The 14646-nt window shown below is 38.7% G+C and overlaps 1 protein-coding gene across 1 annotated transcript in view; it reads left to right on the forward strand.

Moving 5' to 3' along the window:
- Positions 1-14646, forward strand: part of LOC135705059 (protein bric-a-brac 1-like) — a 491570-nt gene that overhangs the window by 36578 nt on the left and 440346 nt on the right. The window lies entirely within an intron of this gene.

Below are 14646 nucleotides of genomic sequence, written 5' to 3' on the forward strand. Positions count from 1 at the left end.
GCCATCTGCACGTGCGGGAAGCGGAGTGCACCTTTCGTGATCCAGGACACGATGAATGGACAGGCGTACATAAAAGAGTGCCTCCAGAAGCGGCTGCTTCCTCTCCTGAAGGCCCACAACGTCCCAACAATCTTCTGGCCGGATTTGGCCTCATGCCACTACTCCAAGGACGTGCTGAAGTGGTATGCGGAAAATAAGGTCAATTTCGTGCCGAAAATGTTCAACCCTCCCAACACTCCGGAGCTCCGCCCCATCGAGAAGTACTGGGCGATTATGAAGCAGCACCTTTTTAAACGACCTAAGGTAGTGAAGACAGTCGAGGAACTGAAGAAAGTATGGGTTTACATGCAAAAAACGGTTGATTCACAGGTTGTGCAGAATCTTATGGCCGGGGTTAAGGCCAAGGTGCGGGCATTTGCGTATGGACTGTAAATAAAATACGAGTAAAATGGTAAAATGAAGTTTAATAGTTATTTCTCAATCCCTGAAAATTTGATGGCAATCGGATGAAAACTCGAATTTTGCGAATCAATTTTGTGTGTGGCAATTTCATCGTGGACACCCTTTACAAGCCTGAATATGACGTTAATATTTCAAATCTATTTTTTAGTTATCATCGCAGATTCCCATGATATACAAAATCGGACAACATGAATCTTATATATTATAACATCGGGAAAACCGGGAAGAAAATCGCGAAAAGCCTATGAAATTCGATGACAAACCGTGAAAAAGTATGCTTTATCCTTTCTTAAAAAAAAAAAAAACATGGGTTGGTCCTTGCCAAAATTTCAAGACCCGCAGACTGTACTATATTTTCAGGATAAAGTCACTTAGAAGAAACATTAAAAGAGAGTTAGCAATTTTGAGGTTAGTATGAATTCTAAGGATAACACCAAAGTATTTCAGAGAATTTTCATTTCCAAGGGAGTGTTGGGCAGAACTCTACGAAAGTTCTGACAAGAACTTCAAGTCAATTTCAATTCACTACTGGGAAGAGGTTTCCAGGATCCATGAAAAAAACCAAAGAAATCTAATTTTTGGGCTTAAAAGTTTTAAGGGTATTATGGAGAATTCCAAATGAATTTTCATAACAATTTAGAAGCAAACATCTATTCTGAGCAAAATTTTAGTTTTGAGGAGCAGTGATGGATTGCTCTTTTAGGGATTTTTCATTACTATTTACTATAGAATGCTAACGTAAAATCCAGTTTGATTTTCAGATTATCCATAGTATTTATGTGAAATATAGTAGTTTAGTTAAAATATAGTGCGTTTCAAGTTCAGTAACCACGTGTATACATTTACCTTTCGAAGGATTGGTCCACCATCCTGAAGTAACCTACAAATAGAAGAAAAGGTAAGTGATAAACTTTACCTGTTCGTGCATCGACCTGGAAGTCATCGATTGGGACAAAATTTCTGCTGCTGCTCGCTGTGCTCCCGACATTTGGTCCTTCGAGCCGGATAGCGTCGAATCTCCACTAGTCCAATAGTCTAGCGCCTAGTGAGTCGCCATCGCACATTCGCTATTGTGCCCGCTGAAGAATCGCTTCCTATCGCCATTGTCCCAGCTGAACAATCCGCTACGGACCGCCATCTTCCTGCTTGGTTGCTGCTATTATCAAATAAATACAAGGCAAGTAAATTGCCTCAACAAGATTTCGCTGCATTGTCGACCAAGCGCCTTATCAAGACGCTAAAGATGCGACTGAAGAGTCTAGTGACGTGAACGTTGAACCTCATCAAGACCTTCGTAGACGACTACAATGAGAAGACGCAGGCCGACGAAGTCCCCTTCCGTTTTGAGAACCTGATAAAGTTGTGGTTAGACTACAATGAAGGAGCGGACGTCGCCTCCGATCATCATTATCGAATACAGCTCTTCAACTCATCCAAACGATCCCAATATGTGCGAACAATTACAGGCGTACATAGACACTCTCTTCGATTTCGCTTCTATCAAAAGGAAAACGGCAACGGAACTCCACAGTCTGGTGGAGAAATTCGAGACAAACGTCAAGGTTCTGCAGCAATTAGGTGAACGTACGGTGTATTGGGATAGTTTGCTCATCCGTATGATCAGCATTCGATTGGATCCGACGACAAGGCGAGATTGGGAGGAATACCTGAGATTGGGAGGAATATCTGACATCTTTCATCCAGCGACGAGTTACGGTGCTGCAATCCATCCAGGCCAAGCCCATCGCAGCTCAACCGTCGACCGTTCAGAAGAAGCCAGTTCAGCAATCCGTCTCGAGCCACGGGGCCAACCAGGTCAATCTTCGGAAATGTGTCGTCTGCTCAAACCATCACCCTTTGTACTTGTGTGGAAGTTTTTCGCAACCTTCGATGGAAGAAAAGGAGAAGGAGATACGCCGTCATCAACTCTGCCGAAATTGCCTTCGAAAGGGTCAACAACTGCCGAAAGTGTCGTGGACGTCATCACACGCAGCTATGCCCGAACTATTCCTCTTTCTCGTCGAACTCGAAACAAGTTCAGCATTCGAAACCTGCTATACCTACTCCAGCTACCGATCCTCCGACCATGTCTTCGTCTGCTACGGTCGTCGAATCCATCAGTTGAACTTCCACTGGTCATAAGCAGAAGACAGTTCATCTTGCCACTGCAGTGATCATATTAATCGATGACAACGGAGTCGAATACGTCGTTCGCGCCCTCCTGGACTCAGGAAGTGATTGCTGCTTCCAGGCATGGAAAATCATTTGCATTCATTTTATACATTCATTTACATTCATTTGCCTCTAACTTTTTTCATCAACAGCATTCCGCAAAATGATGTATAGAGCTTTTGTAGGTTTAGTTATTAACTACAACTTTTGTTAACAGTTTAAATCCGTAATCACGTTTGTTGCCCTTTCTGCGGTCCCACGGAGGCGAGACATTATTTTGGCCGGACCTGGCATCATGCCATTACGCGCGATCGACGTTGGATTGGTACAGAAACAATAACGTTGTCTTTGTACCAAAACTGCCAACCCCCCAAATTCACCAGAGATTCGTCCGGTGGAAAGATTTTGGGCCATAATGAAGGCCAAAGTTCGAAAATCGTCCAAGGTGTTTAAGAACGAGCTGGAGTTGAATGGATGAAAGTGACCAAAAAGGTCGTCTCCACCATTGCACAAAATGTAATGAGGGGTGTTAAGGGAAAGGTGTGGACTTTCAGCGATGGAAAGGAAATTGAATAAAGTAATTGTGCCGAAACATAATCCATATGTATTAATTCATTCCTTGAAAGTTCCAAGAAAATCCGACTTAAAATAAATTTTTGGCGAACACTTTTGTCTGGTGCATTTTTGTTCGAGTACAGGCCTTATGTTGATCATTATAACATAAGTTTTTTGAATTACAAATGATAAGACAATCTTATTCAAATGTCGTAATAATGATTTATATGATTTTTATAAAACTACCAATACTAATAAGGAAAGGAATTCCGCATTTCCTTTTTCCAAGTCCTTTTCCTCTCCTTCCCTTCCCTTCTTCTCTTTTCAGAAAGCGAGTCATGGCGCTATAACCGTATGCCATATAAGGCTAGGACAAGAGTTAGTCCTCAGGTCCCAACCGCTAGAAGAAAATGGAGCATCACTTTACCTTTTTATACTAGATGCTCCCAACGACAAATGATTTATAAATAACAATACAACGGAACGTACGGTACGAGATGTCCACGTTTCATCCATGTATTGGATTCTGAAGCATCGTGTTTAAATCTTGGATTTAAACAGGCCCGATGTTTCTAAATCATATTGCCCCTCAAATTCTGCACAGTAGGCCTGGCCGTTTTGATATATTTTGCGCATCTATGATAGAAAAAAAAAGTTATGGAGCTATATCCATCATTTTCCAGGATGCTTTCATGAACTGGCTGTGTTGGTGTTAGATTAGATGAGATTAGAAGGGAGTGTTGGGCAGAACTCTACAAAAGTTCTGACTAGAACTTTAAGTCAATTGTGAGAGTTCAGAGTAAAAAATTTAAGAAGTTCTGAGGAAAACTCCGATTGACTATTGGGAAGAGGATTACAGGATCCGTGAAAAATACAAAGGAAGGTGAATGCATGGGGTTTAGAGTTTTAAGGGTATTATGACGGGTAGTTGCTCAGTGTTGCCCACAGAACAGCTGCTTGATCATGCCATAAGATTATCAATCTCGTAAACAATTAATATCATTTTAATTTGACATTTGGCTGAAAAACGATATTCCGCAAAGTTGTAGCTTAGAAAATTTGCCGTAAGAATAGTTATAGAAATTTTTGAATAAGAAATATGGAAAATGTGTAGAAGACAATGAACAAAAAGTTTGGTTTTCCCATAGTAATTTCCATATAAACTTTGAATAGCTTGTGCCAAGTCAGTTTCTTACCAAATGAGTTTAAATTTTGGGTGGCTAATCAGGGTCTGATTTGAAAACGTTTGAGCACTGTGGAGCGAAAATTTCAAATTTTTCATCAGTCTAATGCACAGTTGTTAATAGCTTTTCACTCGGTTGAAATTTATTTTTCTTTAAAGTAATTGATGGATTAGTATCATAGTTTTCTATAGATATACAAAGAGCAGGTAAATATTAACAGTTGAATCAACACCAATTAATTTTTACACTTAAAGTCCGAGATGTGCAGCGAGCATTTCTCACTTCATTTTTTTAAAACGCAAAAACAAATACAGTTTATTACTAGAGTTAATATCTACTTTTTTACGTATCTATAACAAGCTTAAACTCCATTCTATCTACTGCTTCAAAAAGAACTATGTTTCGTCAGCTGTGTGCAAAGTTATAAGCCAATGAGCAGTTCGTGACCAAAACTGTATATGCCAAGCATGTTCTCCAGTACACGTTCAATGTAAACACAGAGTGTGGCTCTGCGGTGCGGAAATCTTGAATGTTGATAGGGAGATTGATAGCTATCTATTTTAAGATGGGATATCATTTAATGCAAGTATTCTATATTGAAAAGTAATAAAAAAAAGTCCCAAAAGAGAAACTTTGAAATTTGTTGAGTGTTATACAGAGACTGTGGATTTTTCTGTACTATACTGTTGTGAAGAAATTTTCAAGGGGTTTCCCAGAGAGGTTCTTGAAAATGTTACTCTGAATTCTGAAAAGAACTCTGTAAAGGGACATTATTCTAAAGGAAAAGCTCGAGAACAATCCAATATAGTCATGTACAGAGTTTTGTGCGAATTTTCAAGGTAGTTAAAACAAAGACAAATTTTGAAAGCTTCAAACGCAAAACTGAATTCAAGATCCAGGAGAAATGCTACTGCCATTATAATGACCCATTAAGGAGGTTGTCCACTCTGGAAATTTCAAAAAATCTTTTTTTTTGTCTTAAAAAATACTTTGGAATGTCTACTTTGACATAGACTTGACCGCAAGTCCGCAAGTGACATAGTTCCAAAGTTATAGGCCGATTAGTGGACTCGTGTCCAGACGCTCCAAGCGCGCTCAGGTGAGCGCTCGGAGTACCCGCCCGTTACCGGCGAAACGGCGTGTCTTAGTAGTTCTAACTGCTGCCGCGATGTTTTCAAAATTGGCGGGCGCTGTATATATTTCGAGTTAAGTACCTTTTTTTCTAGTTTTGTACGTAGCCGATTTTCAAAAGAATCAAAAAATGGATTTTTGGTGCAAGCTTTTATCTCCAATTTTAGGGTACAAAAACGGACTGTTTTTTTTTTCAAAACGTCGCCAAATTTTTATTTTTCAACCAAATCAAAAACGGCTACGTACAAGACTGGGTCATCTATCAGAGAATAACCACACAAAAAATTCGTTGTTCCAGCTCCAGTGGTGTGACCGCCAGACGTCTCGCCCCGTGACGACTCAGACGGGAGGTCTCCTGGGGAACCTGGTGCAGCGGCTACAGGAGACATCCAATCGCGCCAAAAAAAATCTCAATTTAAGAGGACATTTCAATTGACAAAACCATGCATTTCTTTTCTTGAATTGATCTTTATTTACCATAATAAAAAAAATCGTGTAAATGACCTATTTTTCATGCCGCCAGAGTGGACTACCTCCTTAAGCCTAACGAGCTGTTCGGTTCAATCACATTCGGATTTATACTCAATTTAAATGAATATCGGAAAATTTTCAAAATAACAGGAAAAAAACCGGGAAATTGCAAATCGTTATTTACTAACATCAATGCTCCATGATTTGAAATACTTGCTGAAAATCACAAAAAAATCCATACATTTTCAAAGATCAAATCAACATACATTAATCAATTACTCTTAAAGAAATATATTAAAACAGTAAAATTCCAAGTTTTGGATTAAAATATGTCACCAAATTTTACGTTTCTTTGGATCCCCTCCCCCTAAATGCGTGATGTAGTTTATGGACTGTCCCGTACTTAGATCCAATCGAGTATAATGTTAAATTGAGTTTTATTTTCGAGGAATAATGTTTCAATGTTTCAAGAATTTAGTTTGTTACAGAAAATCTACCTCGTGAAAATTATAGTTGTACTCGTCGACATTATCATCGATTTTCAAGCTTGTCTTCAACAATGTTGAACTATGTGGCATTGCGTTTAATGTGACATGAATTATCATGTAAATCTACGCCAAATCTTGCTATAACAAGGGGTGTGCTATAAATCGTAGAAATTTAGAAATATTACATGCACTGGAAGATGACAACTTATTTCGCCATGTGTTTTATTTTCAGCGACTGAATTCCTTTTTCTTCAACCGACAAGAAAATTTGGCACCCCTTCCTTCGTCGAACGTAGGAATGAGAAATTGGGCTGTCGGACGATTCGAAAAAAAAAATGCATAACGCAGATCCTGGCCGCGTGATGCGTCGTACTTTCGCACAGTTGGTCGTATATTTTTTGCCCCGTCCGTTCGTCCTTATTTTTCCTTTAATTTTTTCGCACAGCCCTCGAGGGATACTTTCCACCGAAAACGTGTGCCCGATCTGTTCTGTTCGGTTTGCTCCACCGTCCGGCTGTATGTGCAAGTCGAATTGGATTTCGTTCGTACCAAGCACAGTTGTGTGCGGGTGTGCGTGGGCTGAATCCAACCACCCACTCGTGTAGGAATTTAGAAAAATCTGGTCCTTTGTGCCGTGTGCAAAACGAAAGATATACTTTTTCCTGCGTTCATTTATTGATCTTGGCGCTGGCTCCGGTTGCTCGTGTAGGTACTACATAGGCCTACAAAAATCTACTGCATTCTCAGAGACGGATACTGAAGGACGTCACCACCGAGATCGAATTGATTGGAACAGGATGGCGGAAAAGAAAACACACGTTAGGATCAGCTTTTTTTTTTTGGTTTTGTTTTGAAAAGTGCACACGTGATTGAGTGGGAAGGGAGATGGAGCCAAAAAGGTAAATATGGTGCTTCGTTGCAATCTACGCTGCCCTCCGAGTCCGAGCTGAATGTGTGCATCATCAACTTTTGATTTGATGGCTGGAGCAAAAAAACTAAACTGGTAGAATGCATCTTTTGTTGGCCCCAAAAGACTCGTAACCGACTCTGCACTGGGGAACCCGGAGATGGAATACAGGTTTTTTTTTGTGAGAATTGGAGAAAAGCTGGAAAACCGATAGTTAATCGGATCGACGGAAGATTTTTTGTCGATTTTCATATGTATCTCGAATGATCTGGACAAGTTACCCCGGGTAGGAATTTTACTATTGATATCTTAAGCATGACATAAGCACGGTAAAATATTATTAAATAATTCTACAAAATAGCATGCCAAATAACATTTTAAAAACAAATATTGGCATGCCAAACAAAGACCAAAACTTTAGTATTGTGCTTAGTTTGGTAGGATACTATTTCTGATATTATGTCTAATGCTAATGCATATAATATTTTGCTATCGGGATCATCATTTTGAATGACTGATATATTTTTTTTTAACCCGGGATTTTTTAAAAGAAATGGTAAATCGTTACGGTTTTTAAAAATCCTCAAATTAAGTGACCAAAATTATTTCAAATTTCAGAAAATTGCACATTCATTCTCCAAAGAAAAGACGCACCATTTGCACAGCTGCTAATGCCAATCTCCATCACACCCAAAAAAAAAATGTCACCGAACCACGACACCGGGCATGACATGTTTGCTTTTCGTACGCCGCGAAACCACAGTCACGTATCCTGCTCGGAGGACTCACTCCGGTGCATCCCTTCACGCAAAATAAATGTACGCATGAGAAGAAACAAATTGCATTCGAGTGTGTTGTCGCTGTTGGACCATTCGTCTCTGCGGTGAACCATTGTGCACCTTACGTAGTTTTTCCCGTTGCGCTATAATAGGTATCACCTCGCGCGACATCAACGGAACGGCCCTAGCAGAGAACCTCCTATCTGTTACGCGACGGTTGCCGTCCTGGTCCTGGCAGCGATGGTGGTGTCTTCAGCAAAACCCGTGTAGTCAACAAACGGAAACTGTCTGGAACTGGTCCAAAAAAGCGGTTCTCGCTGCTGTTGTTGGCTATGTGTGCGTATGTCGCTTTCACCTATGGTGGAAGCCCGCAGCTTTCCGACCTGACCCGGAGTAAAGAAAAATGTCCAAAATAATAATTCCCGGAAAACATGGCACAGATGAAAAATGTGTTGTCCCCGGTATCTCGATTTCTCTTGGCAGATGTTGGTACGGTTCCGTTCGAGTGCATGCTATGTGTCCTTGCGGTTTCGGACAGAGTCGTAGTTTGAGTCCTAATAAATACGCAAATTGGATGAACGGATCCGGAGACTATGATTTTAACATTGTTTCAATTAGAGTCATATTCAAAAATGTTGCTATTAGACTAAATTCAACCCTGTTCGACAGTCACACGCGTCTGATCCTCACAAAAGTTATAGGAAAGCCCATGACCCCGCGAAACGTAGGCAATGTATTGTCTCGCTGCTTCCATATCCCTGGTCGATTTGTTGCACCCACGAGATTGTTACTGCCCCCATTCCCTACGGAGAATTTCTCCATCCACAGGCCTTCAAAAAAAAATCGAAATCGTACGAACCAACGTCTCCTCCAGGAGGAAGTTAGCTCCATATCGTAACTTGGCAACCATCATCGAAAGGTACGTATGTGATCCGCGAAACGCGGAACCGTGTCCTGCCTTTCCGGACCAGGACCAGGTATGAAATATATATTTCCGATAAATCGAATCGACTTTGTTCGTTGTTCCATCTAACGACTGCCACCGCCGTCGCCGTCGCCCGTCCGTTTCTATTTTGCTCCTTTTGTCGTCAGGATGCAAACCATTTTTTGTTTAATTATTCCCTTTCATCCTGTGTAGCTGCTGCACCGCGTTCAGGAGATGGAACGGGATTGGTACATGGATAGTGCAAGTTGAAATATTGTACCGAAAATTCCTTGCTTCCATTCCGACCGTTCATCCGTCAGTCGAATTCTGAATGGCTGGCTGGAGTACTAACTACGGCGATCTGGAAAAAAATGAATGCTTTTCCGAACTAAAAACTGCGAGCACTTCGATGAGTGCAGAGCAGCTACGAATCGGTCTAATAGTTTTACGTCGTTGTTCTTCGGTTGGAAGTACAGGAGTCCCCATAACAGGGCTGGTAGTGAGTCACTTTTTAGTGACTTGGTCACTTTTTTCAAGCCAGTCACAAAAAAGTCTCTTTTTTAAGGTCAAATCACTAAAGTCACTTTTTCTTGTAATCAGTCACTATTTTTATTTTTTTTAGCGTGAATTTATTTCAAGATTGATCATTCTTTGCTTTGTTACTTTTAATCGTCTTTCTCTATCTGCAGGGTGTCTACTAATTTTTGTGTATACAATTTCCTGAGTTTTCCAGGTTTTTCCAGAACTTTAACGGATAAATTCCAGGCTTATAATAAGAAAGCTATATTTAAAATGCGTTCAAAATTTTCTTTTTCTTGAAGATCTAAAACAACAGTAATTAACCCAAACGTTTTTAAGACATGGTAATCAGTTTTAAAAAAACATGTTTATAATCAAATCCATTGAATGTGGAAGTTTAGCACTTACTTGATTTCTCACTTTAATAAAGTTAAAAAACGTGCTTAATTTGAGTAAGTCCAAGATCTAAACATATTCAATGTCTTGTAGTTTCGTATTCCATGTAAAAGTTCAAGATATTGAAAATTTTCAAAGTGCCTGAATTAAGAAAACATTAAATGTCTCATTAACTTCACAACGATTGTAGGAACTTTGAAGAAGTTCTGAGGAATGAAAGGAAAAGTTGAGAATTTCTGTGAAGCTCCATAAGCAAACTACGGTAACATAAGGGAAGTTAACACACTGAAATTATGGGGAACTTACTGGAAGCTTTATGATCCTCAAATCGGTTCTTTTAACATCTGAAAATTTCAAGAACTTGTATGAAGTTCCTAGAAATTCAGAGCACATCACAGGTGTGAAGCGAACTTGAGAAATATAGAAACCTTGTCCAGACTTTTTTTTAATATCTATGATCGTTAATTTGAGTAATATGAGTAAATTTGACAAAATTGAGAACCCTTAAGATGTTCCGAGAATTTAGAAGAAGTACATAGACTGTCAAAAAATTTATGAAAACTTCAGAAATATTTCAGGAACTTCACAGAAGTCCAAAGAATGTTATGGATATTTATCTTCAATCGAATTGAGAGCTTTAGGGAAGCTTCGAGAACATCAAGACAGATCGAAGAATCATAGGGCAGTTCAAATAATTTCAAGAAAATTGTAGAAACCTTGAAGAAGTTCCGGAAACTTCAGCAAAGCTCCGATAGAACTTCTGGAACGTGATAAAAATTATATGAACATCCGGAAAACGTGAGAGTATTTTAAGGGTGTTAAATCATGAAGATTTCAAGAAATTTAAAAAAAATGCGAAAATTTAGCTAAGTTGATTAGATTCCATTAATTTAAAAAAAAAATGCGAGGGCTTTATCAAGCAGCGATAAATATCTTCAAGAGAACTTAGAACTTAGCACTTAGATAGATTCATGATATTCAGTGAAGTTCCGAGTAGCTTCAGAATAATCCCATTAACTTAAGCGAATTCCGTGGAATTATGGGGTATTCGAAGAATTCTATGATTGATCCAAACACGTTTATTAAACCGGATTATTAAACAAATTAAGAGAACTTCAGGTAAGCATAACTCAGGGAAAATAAGTGAGCGTTATTAATGGTTAGAATATTTAAATTGTCGAAACTTCAAGGCAAATCAATTAATTTCAGTAAAGTTGCGGGTTCTTAAAATATACTGATCAATTCAAGGCTATCTAAGGAACTTTAAAGAAATTCAATAATCGGAGTTTTAATAACACCAGGAAAGTCTAGACTATTGAATAAGTTTTAAATTAGTGTCGATAATTTAATGGAAGTTTCATAAACTTCAGAAAAATCATGAGAACTTCAGTTAAAATCATAAAACTATATTAATTATTTCGTTCCAATTCCATGAAAATTGCGGGAGCACAAAAGTTCCAGAAACTTACAAAAACTTCGAAAACTTCACAGAAGGACAGTGGTCTTCAGCAACATTTCGTGAGCTTCATAGAAATCTATGGAGCCTAAGGGAAGATCCGCGAACTTCAAGATTTTTTATGAACATTAGCAAAATGCGGGAGCATTTGAAAGAAGTTTAGTAAGCTCCGAAAATTGGTGGAATTTTAGTGAGAGGTCAGTTCCATTAGTTTCAGAAAATTAGTGGTAAATTTTCTGCAGTTCCCAGATTTTCAGATAACTTCAAAGACGTTAAAAATGTAATTGAGGTCTTCGCATAAGTTCAAAAGTTCACTGAAGCTTAAAAATTTTAAGGACGGTTCAATTAAATTCAGCGCAGTACAACAAGCTTCATGAGAACTGCAAAAACGTTAGAGCAGTTTTGAGAATTTCAGAAAAGAACAGAGAACCTCAGAGCAGTTTCGTTAACATTAGAGAAGTCACATAAAGTTTAGAGAACTTCAGCGAATTGTTAAAAATTTAGTTGAGATTCATGATCGTTAGAAAAATTAAGGAAACTTTTAGAAGTCCTATACAGTTCAGGGAAGTTTAAGAATTTGATGAGTAGTATTGTGAGCATCAGGCTAGTTTCTCAGACTAAAAAAGAACTTCAAGGCAGATTCATTAACTTCAGGAAAAAATTGGGAAGTTCTCGAACAGTCCGAATTTTATTTTAGTTTTCCTCGTGATTACCTTGAAGCTCTCCACAATAAGACACCCTTTGGAAAGATTATCAGAATATTCATTGAATTCATTTCAGATTTCCTTTTGAATCTCACTCCTTCGCTTGGAATTCTACTCACATTGAAAGTCTCCTATGAATTCATTGGCATTTCTACTCACAATTTCCTTAGATTTCTTCTCATAATTTGTTTGGAAAACTCTCCTGAATTTATTTTCCACATTTCTTTGAAGATGTCCTGGAGTTATTCTCAGATTTAATTGTAATTCTTTCTTCTTGGTCACTAAAATCACTATTTTTGACGGCAGTGATGGCTACCAGCCCTGCCATAATAGCACGGTGGATGGTGACATCCACCCACCATAATTTCTTGGGTGTCTTCCCACCAATTGAGCTGATTTTCTGTAGGTGGCAAACTTAAGGTTGATCACATACAAAAAACAGTTCAATTGGATGGAGGATACTCATCACAAACCTTGCTATTCACAGGTTTCCTGTATGTAGTTTAATTTTAGGTAAACTTTCATACCATATGCCAAATTTCTAGACCTTAAATTTCCATGAAATGATGTTTGGTAAACCTCTTGTTACCAGTGGATTTGATTTGCTGAGTGTTCACGCCAAATTCCCCTAATTTGAATTAAATCGATAATATGTTTTACCTTCAAGAACAATACATCTCTAGTGACCAACCTCAAAACCAATATTAGAAGCATGGAGCTTAACTTTTGTATCATCACACTCTTGAAATCTTTATATAGCCACTGTTCATCTAAGAGTACTATAAGTTAATTCAAATACAAGCAAGTGCACCATTATAAATATGCTTTAAAATGTAATAAGAGTCAGTTATCTACAATATGTTGCCAAATACTATGCAAATCTAAGTGTTTACTTCACAGCAGTATCCCAGCGTACAAATCCAAAAGAAAGTCCTATATCCCGAGCAACACATTGTAGTTTCATTTTTATACCTATGATCTTGAATTTTTTACCTAGGGGATGAGTACTTTAGGGGGTTAGATTTTGATATGTTCTTTAGTGGGAATGACACTGGTGAAGACTGCACATTGTAGTCGAAATACGTATCTGTCATGGATATCAACATTTTTTGCTGTTTTATTTAGCATTCCGCTAACAACCCAATTTCATTACTTTAACAAAAATTGATATTTGGATACCAAATGAATACCTGTGTGGAATTGTTTTGGTGTTGCATTTGCATTTTTTGGTATTGGAATGGCATTGTGGGAACATTGTTTGGTATTACTGACGTAGAACTACGTCTTTGTCGACCTTACTGGGGGTGCAAATCAAAAAAATATGCGTGTTGAAATAGTGTTAGATTTTGAACGCTTGCAACTTTGTGATTTATAGATGAAATTAAAATCCAAATACGCCAATCGATAGAATATTACTTTACGAATTCACTGACATAGATACCTCTTTAATTTTTTTTTATTGAAAAACTTTTGAAAAATGTACAAATGATTATTTAATCACTGATTTCATGAAATATACGTTTTTCCCAAACCCAGCCGTCAAAACCAAATATGCACATTGTTTTGCTTGAACCTGAAAAGATGTAGAACAGCGCTGCTGTCGTGCATCTGCTCATGACGGTGTGGCACTGGGTCCTCAAGCAAGCAGGAGCAAATCAGCGGTTAATGTGGTGTTTACATCTATGCGGATTTGCTAGCGCTAGTGTGCTAGCACTGTGAAAAAAAAGTCGCCTGCATAATGTAAGCAGGGCGTCAGCGTCACGAAACACCCTCCTCTATAATGAAACCTTAAAAATACATGAACATGACACTTTTGTCTGATAAATAACAATTGACAAACTACAATTAAGTAAAGTGAACAATTTTACGTGCTTCTGCACAAAGGGCTAACAAGTTCAAATTTAAGAAAAAATTCGCTCGCAAAATATGACTGTATTTTGATCATAATCAGTTCGTGATTTATCAACAACTGACTGTAAAACATATCTAGTACCTCCGTAGATGCAATTAGATAAAGATCCGTAGTTCATACTGTTTTAAATATTCTGCACAAAAAATACTAACTAAGTTCCACCCCTGACAGGATTTCCCGCCGTTTTTTTATGAATGGGGTGGGGCAAAGAGTATCTACCTACCTACCTATTTAGGTAACTTCCTCCCCTTCCGCTGCCCAGAAGGCAGCATAGGAATTCGACGCAAGCCGAACCAAGCAGCACTCTTCCAGGATTCTGGGGATCCCAGCCTGGCACTGTACCGTTGGTCCCTCCAACCGATGGTCTGATGCAGGTAATCAGTCATCTGACAACGCTTGTCAGTGAAATGCAAAAAATGATGGTGCACCATCAACGCCCTTAATTGGAACGCCCATTCAGTGGCGAGATAAAAACAGCCGGAAATCGTAGATTTCCTGCGCCAACATAACATCGATGTCGCGTTTCTAACCGAGACGCATCTCAAGCCGGAGGTCAACTTTAGTCTGCCAAATCACACAATTGCT

Source organism: Ochlerotatus camptorhynchus, unplaced genomic scaffold (assembly GCF_037179485.1).
Source record: "Ochlerotatus camptorhynchus isolate MF236.1 unplaced genomic scaffold, CSIRO-AGI_Acam_v1.1 ptg000257l, whole genome shotgun sequence".
Taxonomy (NCBI): Eukaryota; Metazoa; Arthropoda; class Insecta; order Diptera; family Culicidae; genus Ochlerotatus; species Ochlerotatus camptorhynchus.